This window comes from Python bivittatus, unplaced genomic scaffold (genome assembly GCF_059951505.1).
Source record: "Python bivittatus isolate LINGU-HERP-01145 unplaced genomic scaffold, Pbiv_v1 ctg000790_np1212, whole genome shotgun sequence".
NCBI lineage: Eukaryota > Metazoa > Chordata > Lepidosauria > Squamata > Pythonidae > Python > Python bivittatus.
Window position 1 is genome coordinate 4,020,053 of NW_028277110.1, and position 14,243 is coordinate 4,034,295.

At 44.5% G+C, this 14,243-nt stretch overlaps 1 protein-coding gene across 1 annotated transcript in view; it reads left to right on the top strand.

Moving 5' to 3' along the window:
• The first annotated feature begins 2,892 nt into the window (after positions 1 to 2,892).
• The window catches only part of ARHGEF9 (Cdc42 guanine nucleotide exchange factor 9), a 242,733-nt gene continuing 231,382 nt past the window's right edge, over positions 2,893 to 14,243 (top strand). Inside the window, exon 1 of the mRNA XM_007421913.3 lies at positions 2,893 to 2,948. The gene's annotated coding sequence lies outside the window, so the exon portion shown is untranslated. The remainder of the gene's footprint in view (positions 2,949 to 14,243) is intronic.

Sequence of the window (14,243 nt, forward strand, 5' to 3'; positions counted from 1 at the left end):
CTCCAGTCTGTTCTGAAGCTTTGATATCCAAGCATAGCAGCACCTGGGCTGAGAGCGGGCACCCTTCCTTATGACCTCACCACAGAGGTGGGCCATTTGTGGCCCCAGGGCTGAAATATGCCCCTAGAAGTTCCTGCCCCAGAAGGCCTTCCAACTTCATTTTTCAGCAGAAATAAATGAAATGGTGTTGCAAGCCCCAGAACAGACTTGACCAAGGAGGGAGGGAGGGAGGGAGGACAGAAACAAATAAGTGTTTGGGGTCTTGAAGGAGACCTGCCTGCCAGGTAGCCGTTGGGTAGAGTCCTTGAACAATGATGCATTTTACTAAGACTGCAGAATGGGAGACCAATGTTTCTCCACAGTTTGTACTCAAACTGTGTATTTGATTATTTAATCAATAATGTATTTGTTTATTTAAAACATTGGTATACCATTTCCCATTTAAAACTGTTTATTTCAAGCATTAATATACCATTTTCCATTAAAAAAATCATGTTTATTTAAAACTTTGGTATACCATTTCCCATTATTTTTTTTCAATAACATTGAAGTTCCAGTTTAGCGATCTACTCATTCCATATAAACGGTGGCCTTAAAATACATCTGTAGAAGAAACATGCATTGGAGGAAAATACGAATGTGCGCGGGTCTACACATGTAAAGAAGTAGGATCAAGAATAATGATTTATTTGGAAAAGTGAAAAGATGCTGGGATGGGACTCCTAGCATATCAAGCTCTTAATACTGTACCTGGTTACCATGGTAATTCACACCAGATAAAGATGAAGAGATGATTTACTAGCAAGGAGGAGGGAGAGCGAGCAGGTGAGGAAGGACGTGGGATGTGAACCTTAAAGCAATATTCACGGTAGCCCAAGGGGAGCTCCGAACATCAGTGCATGCTAGACAGACAGGCAGCACCAGAAGAGGCTGGTTTGCTCTAACAGTGCCAAGCATTTTTTCCAACATGCTTTTCCCCTGAGAAAGGAGCTTCTATCTTTCATTCTCAGAGAGCTTTGGAGTTGCCTTGCAATTTGCTTTCCTGATGTTTTTGATCTTCCTTGGTTGTTGCATGATGGTGGAAAATATTGGTCTCCCCCCCCCCCTCCACCAAACCTCTCCATTCTGTAGCCTCTCTGGAGGCTTCGATGGGCTGTTTTGAAAAAGCCCCATAGATGGAGTTCAATCCTTACATCTCCCTTTGCGAGTGAGGACTTCTGGTGGCCACCCAAGGAGGATGTAGACCTCTGGAGAAAGGATTACTTCCTCCCCATCATTCGGCCACCTTGTAACTAAGGGACACAGTCTGCATTCCCTGAATGTTTTTTCTTCCTTGAGGGGGAAAAAATCAGAAGCAGCTTATTTTTCCAAATGTTGGGGGGAGGGGGAGGGAAGCCTCGGAGGAAATTAAAATTGAAAAGCAATTTTCAGCCCAACCCTGCCATGGTCACCGTGTTGGTGACCTAGTGAGATGACCAACAGAGCCCAAGTGCTCAATTGGTATTTCCTAGGGAGTAAACCCCAGTTCCATTGCACTGAAATTCCAGTGATGCTGATTCCTCAGTAAATATGCATAAGAGCGTGATGTAGGACAGCTTGAGTTTGGGCATATGATATGATAATTTTGAATAAACAGCAGGAAGTAGCAAATCATTAGGCTTTAGGGCCAATTTGATAATTGCTAAATGACAATAACGATTAATGAGTGCATATTCATTCAGAGCTGAGAATTGGCTGGGGGAGATCTCCACCTTGTTTGTTCAGCACCCATGATGTGCAATTAATATCCATTCATTTGTAAACTGCAAATGGTTGTGTAATTCTTTTTAGGCTGCTGGACATCTGCATTTGGTTATATTTCAGATCTACGTTCTAGTATAAATACAATGAATCATCAGAAGAGATATTTTTAACTTTCTGAGTTGAGGGGATCTCTTTCCCTTCCTCCCTCCCTGTCTCTCTCCCATTCTAATTTCTTAGACAGGATGAGTGTCCTGGTCTCATTTGAAGAAGTCTCATTCCTCTAGCCAGTTCTTGTGCAGAATAAGGGCCAGAAACAGTGTTCCTAGTCAGGAGCCCCAGCCTGGGACTCTGATCTAGATTCAATAGGATCACACACACCGAGCCCTTTTTTTTGGAGGTGGGAATAAGGATCTCTTGAAAGGAGCTCAGTATGCCTAGATCAGCCTTCCCCAATCTCGGCAACTTTAATACATGTGGACTTCAACTCTTATAGAGCTCCTCAGCCAGCATGGCCATTGTGAAGAATTGTAGTTCACATATCTCAAAGTTGCTGAGGTTGGGATCACTGTCCTACATGGTCTTGCAGATAGATGAAGCTTAATGAAGACCAGCTGGATAAGAGCAGGGTACCTCCATGCCTAAAACTCTCTACTTTAGAGTAGCACAGCATTAGGAGCAGTGGAGTCCTTGGGGTTCTCTGAGCTTGGTTGTTTTCTTGCAAATGTTTCGTTACCCGGCTAGGTAGCATCTTCATGCTACCTAGCCGGGTAATGAAATGTTTGCAGGAAAACAACCAAGCTCAGAGAACCCAAGGACTCCACAGTTCAACCCTGAGCTATGCATATTCTCTTCTATTAGGAGCAGTGACTGTCACTCATAAGCCTGTAGATCTACTTCCTGGTGTGTTAAGCTGACTTTCTTTCTCTTGTGGAGTCCGTGGTGCTCTCTGAGTTTGGTTTGCAGAAGTTTCATTACACAACTAGGTAACATCATTAGTGTGAGTAAGTGTGAGGTTTGCTCCATGTTTATATACGGTAGCTTCCCCTGCCAGTTTTGGTAGGGGTGTGGTTTTCTCCTTGGTAGTTCCTTGATTGGAGTATTGTTTTCTGCCTTTCTCTTTTTGGCTCCTACAACGTCAGCTAAGAGTTGGACTGGTTTGGCTTTTAATTTCTGGACCAGCTTCTTTTCTGGGTGTTTCTCCAGCTGTGAGTAACCTCTTCTGCTTGTACTACTGGGCTTCTGCCATTTCTAACTCCTTGTGTAATTGAAACTTTGGAGTGTCCCTGAGGATTACCCAAGCCGAGGATATCCCCAACACAACAGGGAAATGTCCCATTTATTCTGTCTCCTGTATCTTCCCTCTGGAAGAACCCAGCAGGACTGGGATCTAAGGCAGAAAATAGAGGGTCAGTTTGAAAAGTTCCAGGTAGAGAACTTTTCAGAAATGCATGGAGTTAAAATCTTGGGTTGCTTCTTCTCAAGGTCAACCTGCAGAGCAGGGCTGGACTTTTCAAGAGAGTTAGAAAAACACGTTCAGCCAAGTGAGGCTGTTCTTTAAACAAACTAAGACTGTGTTGTGTTGACACAATAGGCATACTTAGGATCCAGTGAACCATAGGTTTATTCCATTAAGCAAATTTTCCTCATCCATACTACGCCCTGAACTCTACACCTCACAGGAGCTGGGTTTATAAAGTGTGCTAGGCTAAAATATGGTCTGGTTTGTAGTTTGTTTATGAACACAGCCACTTTGTTGGTAGGTAGGTAGGTATGGCAATGCTTGAACTAAATGGGTTCATGTATTTATTTATTGGGCATTATGACAGTAAGGGTAAAATTGGCTTTGGGTCTCCCTTGATTCCTAGTGATTTCATGGACCTATCTATGATGAAGTCCTTTTAGCAACATTATGAAAGTGTTTTGGACTTACCTTCTGGGGTCTCTCTTTGACTACAACCATGGAATTTCTTTCTGATCTCCCATGCAAGTACTAACAAAACCTGACCCAGGTTAGCTTTTCAACCCAGACAAGGTCAGCTAGGTACTGCCATTCACTGAGATGAGATCAGCTGAGATAAATGGGAATTCAAGGTAAGTTTCAGAAACAGTCTTGGGGTAGTCAAGAAAGAGTGGGTATAGAGAAGTAAGAAGGTAACCTTGAAGAAGGAATGCAAGAACCATGAAGGAAACCACAGCTCAGTTCTGGGACAGAAGAAGGGGTGAAAAAGCAACTCAAGATAACTCTTCCTTGATTCTGTTTGGTATAAGATGGGCAGAGGGAAACTCTGGTAGACTTTCAAGATTCTGGCAAGCTTTCAAAATTCTGTTATACCCTATAACAATAGAGTTCCTGTATTTGTTATGGTGTCTGTTTCCAGACCTGGCCTACCTCAAAGGGCTGACAGAACCTGGCCACCAACAATTTCTGGATTCAAGTTCCGCATTTAAGCAGATTCAACTTTTGAAAGCTTTTCTCCAGTAAGAATTCTGCTAAACTAGGACATCTGCTTTGGATCATCAAGGCAACTTTGGAACTGAGGTTGTTAGCCAATGACCAAATTCTTTCTCTTGGAATCTTCTGCTTTTTATTCCCTTAATAAGCACAGGAACTAAGTTGAAACAAGATGGCCCATCGCCCCAACATTGGTCTCTTCTTTAGAGTGACCAGATTTCGGTGACAAAAGATGTGGATGACCACCAGATGGTATAAAACTAAAGTTTTCTGCATCTCTATGCTGCCATCTGCTACTTTTCTGGATCAAGGCAGCCCAGATCTGATAGCCTTGCCATACTGAAATAGCAAAGGAAGATCTGAGAGTTCTCCATTCATTAAAGATGGAAACCCATCTTGATGCTAGCCTTTTTATTTGCCCTAATGCAGTGTTTTTCAAACTTGGCAACTTTAAGATGCGTGGACTTCAACTCCAGAATTCCCCAGCCAGCATGGCTGGCTGAGGAATTCTGGGAGTTGAAGTCCACGCATCTTAAAGTTGCCAAGTTTGAAAAACACTGCCTTAATGCATGAGAGTGATATCCTCAAATCCTGAAACTTTAAAGTCCCCTTTCTTTCAAAGGTTGGTCTTCCCTTTATAATTTGCCCTTCATTAAGGACTTGGCCAATTAAAATTTGGGTGCTTCATCTTCCACCCAGTGTAAAGGAGAAAACAAACCAAACTGGAACAGAGCCCTCTTGAATTGTTATTGTCAACTGCTGGGATGAATCTTAGAGCTGACAGAAGCTACGGGGAATTTGTGAATTTATCCTCCCTGCCTTTCCAAGGCGTTCCCTTCTCTCTTGCACACCCATGTTGCCCACAGCTGTTTGCCTGATTTTAAGCAAGCCCTCTGCTAGTTTTGACTTGCTGTTGGCTTGGAATTAGCCATCCAACCACCTTAACATCAAAGCAGGGGACGGCATGCTTTGAAAAGCTGCAATCCTCCCTAAATTTTCATGGTCAAAAACATGCTGTAGTTAATAGAGGAACGTTGAGGCCAACTGGACGGGTGCCCAGTTGGAGGGAGCTCTTGATGTGATGGGGGCTACCAGTGGGACTTTCTCCCTACTGTTCTGCAGATGACAAGGATTCTACCCCCCAAAAAGTTTCTACAGAGCTGCATAGGGAAGGCATCAGGAGCAAACCTAGTCTGTTCCAAAGCTGAGCCAAACAGCTGCTGCCAACCTACGAGAGCTGTTGCAACTCGTTGAATCCTTGGCAGCGAGAATGAATGGTGGCCTCAAACAGCTGCTGACCCGAGGCCTTGGATGGTGTTGAGCAGAATAGGGGACCTGGATCCTGAATGCAGGTGGCACATCAAGTCTGGAGGCTTGGGTGAGTGACAGTTAGCAGGACTGGGGTCAGCCTTCCCAGGTAGACCAGGACAGAAAACACCACCAGATGAGCTAATTCTACTTTATTGGAAGGCTACATTAATTAACAGAATCTTGCAAGTCTGAAAGTACAAATCTCCCGAGGTCTCCTTTGCAATCTGAGAAATTAGAGAGGATCCCTTCTGAGCCTCTTTCTCCACCCATTTTGCAGCTGTGGGCTATGCCCCCTCTTATCTGACCGTTCTGTAGGCAGCATCTCTTTTCCCCGTTTCTCAAGGTCTTTCTCACATACTCATTACAATTGGTGCTGGGCGACAGCAGGACTGGTACTGGGTCCTTCATAATCAATAGTCAGGAGGTTAACATGGGTTAAACAGTTGCAATTCGATGCTGGAATTTCAGGACAGCTTCTTCTATTTCAAAAATAGCATTAATCCTGCAATAAAACGATGGAGTGTGAAATGCTTCTGTTTTGGGTCTGGTCCGAGTGCATTTTCCCTTGCGGTGAGTTTTGGAGGCCACCTTCCCCCCACTTTTCTACCATATATTTAGCTCCACAGGATGCCTATAAGGGGGGAAGGTCAAAAAGGTCAAGTTGTCAGCCACAGCTAAGCGATTTAAGCCCTGCCCCTTTTCACCTGTGTCATCTGCATGATGTAGGTAAAAAAGGGGGCAGAGCTTGGATTACACAGGTGCATCTGTTGCCTTTTTGGACACCCCTGCATGAGATGAACGGGTTGTATTTCCGGAACCCCTTTGGTGGTGTGTTTCTTAGCCCGTTTTAGCGCCCCATTTTAGCCATCTTAGAAGCAACGTTGGCCTGCCTTCCAGCTGAGTGTGCTCAGAATTTCCCAGATGAAACGGGGGCCGGGGGGGATGATTTGTAATATTCCAGATCTTGGACGCATCGATTTCCTCCGGATGTATTTATCAGCAGCTGAAGAGAGAGAGAGAGAAGGGAACCCTTCGGGGAGATTAAAAAAGCAGACGAAAATACAAACTCCCTCTAATGTTCATAGGTGAAGGGTTTGGAAGCCCTGGGAAGCAGCAAAGCTGCATGGGGTTTCTGCCCCCAGTATCAGGCAGCATCCCTGCCCCAGTGTGCCTGTGGGGTTGTGGCCATTGCACTTAAAAATTTGATAGGTGTATAAAATAAATATCTTTTTTGATTCTTCTGAGCTGAAAGGGCCCAGAAACTGCACTCTTGTCATCATAGCCCCTGAATTAAAAAAAAAGAGAGAGATTAAACCCTTTTCTTCAAGGTGCAGAGTCAATAAAGCATGGAGGCCGTTCTGTTGCCTTGGGAAGCCACGTTTCCTGCAGGGAGAGAAATCAGACTTGAAGTCCGGTGGAGTGGGTTTTGTCCCGCTCCTGTTCGTGCTTTTATGACAACATTCAGTGGAAGGAAAAGCACTTCAAATGCAAACAGGGGTGTGCCATGAGGAACCTGCAAGTGCACAGTCGTGCACACACAACAGAGAGAGAGAGAGAGAGAGAGAGAGAACTGCTCCTGACTCACAATTCCTCCACATTCCCTGAGGGAAGGGAGTGATGTTTGTTTTCCTTGTCAGGAACAGCTCTGACTTCAGGCTTCCGGCAAAGAGGTTAAAAAATAGACTTCTCCAGCCAAAAGCCGGAGCTCGTGCAGGGCTGGGGAGATTCCTGGCCCTGATTGAAGCATGCGGGGCTGCTGGCAGGCTGCTCGGTGTGGTTGTGTGTGTGTGGGGGGGGGGGGGGGTCATGTCCTGCAAATACATATATAGGCACGTGCATTTCCCTGCATGCGACATCACAAAACAGCTTGGAGGGACTCCATCTGAGTACAACCAAAACAGGGTCTCCAAATTCAGCCTGCCAAGCTCCCTCCATCCCTCCATCCCTCCCTCCATCCCTCCATCCATCCATCCATCGCTGTATGTTATTCCATTAGCAAAGGATTTAAGGAAGAAACTGTTCTAGCCAGGGGTGTATGCAGGGAGTGGGTTGAAAAAGCCAAGATGGTGACCACAAGCATGTGACAGAAGGCCTGCCCATTTTTATGGATGTCCGTGTAAAAGCCTCCAGGTTGGAGGAGTTTTTAAGCTTTTAAGGTTCCCGAGGCTTATTCATGCTACTCTTCCTACACTCAGCCATGAAGAAGGGTATTGGTAGGGAGGAGGAGGGACAGGTGTGTCAAAAAAGTCAAGATGAAGGCTGAGGCTATGTGATTAAAGTCCCATCTCTTTTGAACGTGCATTGGGCTTCCTTTCCTGAACCATGAAGCAGGTCCGTATGAAGGAATCCCTCATCCGGGAAGGAGAAACATTCAAGCTATAGACCTATTTCGCAGAACCAAATGGTGAATGGAGGTCATGGTCAAATTGTGGCCTGAACCCATTTCAAACTGGGTGAGGACACTAGAAGATGGGCCCAGTTGGGAAGGGGGCAAACTATCATGCAGTCATGGAGATGGAAAGGACCACAAGGGTCACCTCTTCTGACTCTCTGGAATGTGCAAGAAAACCGACTAAACCATCCTTGAGAGATGGTTGGCCAGTTTCTTCACAAAGGCCTCCAGAGATGGAGAACCCACAACTTCCAGAGGTAGACTGTCCCACTAACTTTAGGGTGGTGGGTTCCCCATCTCCATCGAAGCCAGATCAGATGTGGAGACTATTCAATGGAACCTTTACTTAGAGACTACACAAACTTGGGTTGGGCTCCCATGGCCCATCTCATAGTTAACCATGGTTTATACCGTTAACCCGGTTTTCCAGTGTTGTGCAGTACAGTGAGGTGTAATGGATTGGCTTTGCACAATGCACTAATTTGGTGTTTCTCAACCCTAATCTATTAATGAACAACTGCTTACAACAGTGTTTCTCAACTTTGACCACTTTAAGATGTGTGGACTTCAACTCCCAGAATTCCCCAGCCAGCATGGCTGGCTGGGGAATTCTGGGAGTTGAAGTCCGCACTTCTTAACGTTGACAAAGTTGAGAAACACTGCATTAGACTAAAGTGGGGTTGGCTGAAAAAAGGCAACATCTCAGATTATTTCATTTATTTATATACAGCCCCCTCTTGTATCTCTTGACGGTTCAGCACAAAAGTCCTATCAAAGGCGATAATGGCATGCTAACGGTAAACTAAATTACAGATAAGTGAAGGGGATGCAGGCAAGCAGAGCCAAAAGGCTGTGTTGGAAATGAGCGGAGGCACCCAATGCTTGGCATGTGGAAAAAGAGCAAAATTGCAACCAGTTCCTCTTCAGAGTGCAAAAGCCATTGCGCCGGGAATTCTCCAGGTAAAGATCTGGCCCTCTATGAGAAACCAAGAAGGAAGAATCTCCAGGTGCCACCAAAACCTATTTTACATATGGTGTGTTTGAGGTCAATAATAAAATATGTTTTCTTTAATATTTGGGAATCCTTCCTCCTTGTTTTCTATAATAAGATGAGTCCGGTTCATATTTTAATCCTTGCAGCAGAGGGAACAAAACTTTGTGCCTGGCCTCCACACTTCCTCCTCAAGATAGCTGTTAAAAGATCCTTAAGCTAAGAAGTGGTTCTCTTTTCTCTTCCCTCCCCATTCTTATTTCCTCACGTGCTGTCTGCATTTTCATTTCCATTTTTGTTGATCTCATGCAAGTGGCCCTGTAGGGTTCAACCATGTTCTCAGTAATAATTACTGGATGTTGGTCCTACTGTCCTTGCCTAAATCAAATACAGCAACTGGAACCTAAAAAATAGGTTAATATTAATAATCAATATTAATTTTAATTTAATTTAATTTTAAAATTAAAATTAATAGATGCATCTTGCCATCCCCACCTTCAGTGAAAAACCCAGGTTCTGAAAATACGCTAAAACTAGAATATCACACACACACACACACACACACACACACGGGTGTTTCCAAAATATATACATTATTTTTATGAGTGAATCACTTTTATTGACTTATTCAATTTATTTAATTAAATTAGACAAATAATTGCCTAATTAAAGGGGGAGTGAAAATGCATTTCCTACAGGCTTGATAGCAACAAACAGGAATCGGAAAAGTTGTCTAATTATAAAACCTTGGCCAACCGCTGCTCAGACTTCTCCGAAATGTGTGTTTGGCTTTTCCAATGCCGCTAATTTCTCCTTTATCTTCTTGATATGGTCCTTTCACTTGTAAGATATCAAAAGAGCTGTGTTTTGACGGGCAGAGAAAGGGCTATTTCCTAGAATGGAATTTTAAGAGACATTTTTCTGCCTGGGAAAGAGCTAGTTTGGAGAAAGGAAAAAAAATCTACAAAGGAAAGGGTAGACAGATCACACAATGGGTGAAGATACCGAAAGAGAAACAGGAGGCCTTGCAGACGTCTCGGTCTGCTCAGCCCAAGGAGAGGTCACGATAACTACGAAAATATTTTACCTTTTTTTTCACGTCTGTAGAGGTCACCTGAATACTGTCCTTCTGAAGGACTCTTGTGCATAACGTGTTGTTATTATACATTTCAACTTAAGGATAACTCTTGCTAAACAAAATAAGAAAAGCAGTACAGTAGCATTCCTATTTAATGGTGAACGTTGGGGTGAATGCTGATAGAAAGGGAATTTAGAGGGGAAGCAGAACACGTCCATTAGCATTGTGAGAGAGAAAGTAAAAGTTGGCAGGATAGTTCACCACTTTCAAAAGCTCCTGAATAGGCTGATTGCCAGCCTTGGAAAACCATACAACAGATAACCTTGGGGAACCAGTGGGGACCCTTTGTCTTTTAAAAGCAGGTTGCCGAGGCTCTCACCAAATGGCTGGCTGCTTTTCAAAATGGCTACTTTTAAAAGCAAGTTGTGCCTTTTAAAAGTTAGTTGTGGGTGCTCTCACAAAATGGTGGCTGGCTACTTTCCAAAATGGCTACTTTTTACTAGAAAGTGAACTGGTGCAGTGGATTCTTTCTTGCTCCCTGCCCGGAACCTTTAGGGTCTGTGACTGTTTTCTGAGTAGGGGGGCCCCTTTCCAAGCCAACTTGGTTGCAACCACTCACCACATTTGCTTTTAAAGAAGCGCTACATGGAGGCGTTCTTGGAAATAAAGAAGAGGCTGGCACTTTGATTTGCACCATGCTTGTTTTCTGTTTCTTTTTAAAAATAATAATCAATGTTGGCGATAGATGGGGGGACATCGAATTTGCCAGACGCCCAAGGAGTTGTCTCCAAGAATATTGGCTACCACACTGCAGCTGGAAAAGTAAGCAGAAGCTTTATGGATTATAAGGAGGTGCAAGAAATATAATTTTCAGAGGTGCTGTTCTGAATGGGAGCATCTTGCAAGAGCTGTTACATCTGGATTGCAGAGCTCCAGGCGGCCCATAGATGGCTGTAAGGAACAAGCATTTTCAGGGTCCCTTTGGCGCCCTCTCACGGTCCCCTTGAGTTTTACAGCCGGTGACCCGTAGCGTTCTCTGTCAAGATGACGTTTCAAGCATTCCGTCTTCCAGATGCGTCCTTCAAAAGGAAATGAGAATAGCAGGAGGAGGGGGTAGCCTGGTTTTGCCCTGCCCTTGGCTTATGATCCCATGAACAATGCCCTCTGATAAGAATTTAGAAACATACCGCAGCCTGCGTTTGCAAAATAAACGGATTGCTATTGGAACTTAATGAACCCATTTGTGTGGGTTTGTATCCTGCACTGAATCACACCTGAAATCACCCAAGCTGGGGTTGCATCACACAGCAGGTGAAAATGGCATTGGTTAGTCTGCAGTCCAGTGTGTTGTGGAAACTCAGTCCTAGTGGTGTGTATATGCTGTCACTCTTTCCATGCAGCTCACAGCCCAAGAACTAGAGAAATGGCATAATATGAAAGTAGCGTGTGAGTAGGAGTCTTCTCCGTCTCAGATCGTTTGGGGACTTTAATACACGAGGGGAAGCAGTCTGGCACGTCCATTTTTCTGCATTACATTGGGAGCGATCTTGCACTTCTCAAAGAGGAATACAAAAGGAGATTTTGGAAAAACATCCGCTCGGTTGCAAAAGATTTGATCGATGGGCAGACAATCCCTTTGGGTCTCTGCTCTCATTCCTGACAAAAACTGCCTTGATTTGCAGAAATCAGCCGGTGAAACTGTGTTGCCAATCAGCACGATCTGTTGGTAAATACTGCGGGGAAAAAAACCTGCTCTTTCAGGTATAGGAGGAGGAGTTTCTAAAAACAGTTGACAATCCTGCTTTCAGAACAGGAACTCGGCTTCTCAGTCATCAAGGAAAGTGTATACAGACATACTCACATATTCCACGCCAAGCCTTCCCCGCCTCGGTCCTCGTCACAAAAGGCTGATCTGCAAAAATCAGCTGCTGCCATCTGGACAGTGCGAGGAAGACCTAAACTGCCTTGTTCAATTGGGGAAGATCAAAAAGATACTAGCCTAGCCTTCTTGGACCTCTTCCCGTGGCGTCGGATTTCAGTTCCCTTCCTCCCAATCAACCAGAATGGAGGTGGTGATGAGATTTGAAATCTCACACTGGGAAACTGGAAAAATATGCCAGAAAGAATAATTCACTATTTCCATATTGCTGTCAAGACCATTGGACACGGAGTCACTGGGAATTGAGTTCGACGGGAAGGAGACTTTATTTTTAAAGTGTCGTAAACTTCAACGGTCATGACTTAATAATAATCGGAAGAGTCACTTGAGCACATTGTCACAAACCCATCACTGTCTTCCCAGATCTAAGTCTGTCTGCTCAAATGAGAGTCTCAGCAGAGCCAAGCTTCGGATAAACTAGAATGCCACCGGTGTATTGTTCAGGTCGAGGGAGTCACCGGGGAGTAGATTAATACTTTTCCCCAATTGTTGAAAGAAATGGGATTTGCATCTAATGGACCAGGGCTCTTTTGGCTGGGGGGAATCGTATTAAGACATTCATTCTGACCAACGTGCTTAGTCTATTAATGAACAACTGCTTACAACAGTGTTTCTCAACTTTGGCCACTTTAAGATGTGTGGACTTCAACTCCCAGAATTCCCCAGCCAGCCATGCTGGCTGGGGAATTCTGGGAGTTGAAGTCCACACATCTTCAAGCTGCCAAGGTTGAGAATCACTGGTTTATAAGAACAAGAACAAGATTTATTATTTATTATTTAATTTGATTTGATTCAGTGCCACCAAATTCCAGACAACTACTGCTGCTTGATGGATCTTAATTCCCCGCATCGTAGAAGTTACCTTCAAAGGTTTAACTCAGTGTTTTTCAAAGTTGGCAACTTTAAATCAGTGGGCTTCATCTCCCCGAATTCCCCAGCCAACATGCTGGCTGGGAATCCTGGGAGTTGAAATCCACCCATCTTGGAGTTGCCAACTTTGAAAAACACTGGTTTAAATGATATATTAGAGGCCATGGGGGTCCCAAGAACCCATGACTATCTTCTAGAAATCTTTTCCAAGACCAGTTGAGATGGGGAAGTCCTCTCCCTGTTTCCAAAGCATCTCTTAGCCACTAGCACGTGGGTCCAGCAGGTGACTTTGGAGGTGTGGCTGGTGGAGACTAAACTTGGTAACACCCATCCCACAGGAAAGGCCCATGCACTTTCCTGATGTTGAAGAGTGACAGTCAATAGATGCTGGTGAATGATTTCAAGGAAGATGTAAGGATGGGGAAACACCATGACAGCCGGGAAACAGTGTTTGCAGCACATGTGTCTCCAGCAAGAAGCACCCGTGTTTTGTGCATAAGTGTCAGGTGTGTGCACATACATGTGAACAGTATGAACCCCCTAAAACCTTTGGCCTCAAATGTTGCCACTTAAGTCTAATCTTTAATGGGACGGAATGAAAAACAATATTTTATTTCAACCACATTTTTTCTCCCTGACCTTTTCCGTTTTTTGGGGGTGGGCACTTCCCAGCACATCACTCACAGGCCAGATGTGATCCAAATTCCCCCTGCAAAGCTTATGCATTCCTGGTGTAATAAGGAAGTTGGGCAAGACAAGGCTTCAGAGACTGTATTGATTATTCCCCTGCAATTTTGAAAGTCACTCTTGATCATAATTAACATAGTGCTATCCTTGAAGCAACTGTAGTAGGTCCAACACAGTAGATCGGAGAGCCTGTTTAAATCCAGGCTCAGCCCCCCAAATTTATTGGTCTGCTTGTTCTCCCTCCGTCCACAGAGGGTTATTGTTGTGGGGAAACAGAGGAGGAAGCACTATGTCCTCGAACTCCTGAAGGAAGGATGGGCTATGAATCTAACAAAGATTTAAATAATAATGCATCATAAAACCTGAAGTTACACCCCCTTGGAATCTGTGCTGATGACATGACGGGTCTTCTTCCCCTCTAGAAGCCTCTTAGGACCTATTCTTTTCCTGGAGAAAGGGTTTGGCCTGTCTCCCCCAGTCAATACTCCTTGGAGTGGCTTAGCAGAGGCTGGTCATGTGCTAGACACACCCGAGGCAGGTGAAAATCCCCTGGTTGGGCTCCACTGCATCGTGACCTTGGAGAAAACCCGCGGCAAGAGGAATCGATGTCAGAGAGAACGCAGATAGGAAGCGCTCGTGAGAGTGGGGAGTGGGACCAGCGTCCGTCTCAGTGTGCCCAAGGTTCTGCACTAATTGGCGGCAATGGTAATTTTCTTATTTAAGCTATTCACCCTATTCATCCAATTGAATGGCCATCTTCAAGACAGCTGATCAGATCAA